Here is a 483-nt window from a genome sequence, read left to right on the forward strand (position 1 = left end):
ATGAGCCGAACCCTCCCCGTAGAGTTCGACTAAGCCGCGTTTCCCTTCCCACTAGGACAATCAGAACGAAAATGCCCAGTCCCTCCACAGGTCCAACATTCCCCGCGACTGGCGCTAAATTTTCGACCACGCGGATCCCCTTTCGAACCTTTTCTATCTTTCCCATTTTCCTTACTCCTTTCTCCATTCTCCCTTTTACTCCCGTGCGCGCCCTCCTTTCTTTCCCAAAATTCTTCATTAAAATTTTCCCTCCTTTTTTCGAAATTCCCCCCTTGAATAATTTTTATCGTTTTGGCCCTTTCAATAGCCGAATTTAATGATACTACATTTTCGAGCTGAAGAGTTTGTTTGACAAATTTATCAGAAATCGCAGAAATAAACTGCGCACAGGCAATTTTATCAAGAGTCGTGTACGAGCACTCGGGATACGCAAGACGCGATAGTCTTTCAAGCTCCGATCCCAGTGCAGCCAAATCCTCCCCA

The sequence above is a fragment of the Odontomachus brunneus genome, unplaced genomic scaffold (assembly GCF_010583005.1).
Source record: "Odontomachus brunneus isolate Ranch 3 - 2012 unplaced genomic scaffold, Obru_v1 Obru_scaffold_067, whole genome shotgun sequence".
NCBI lineage: Eukaryota > Metazoa > Arthropoda > Insecta > Hymenoptera > Formicidae > Odontomachus > Odontomachus brunneus.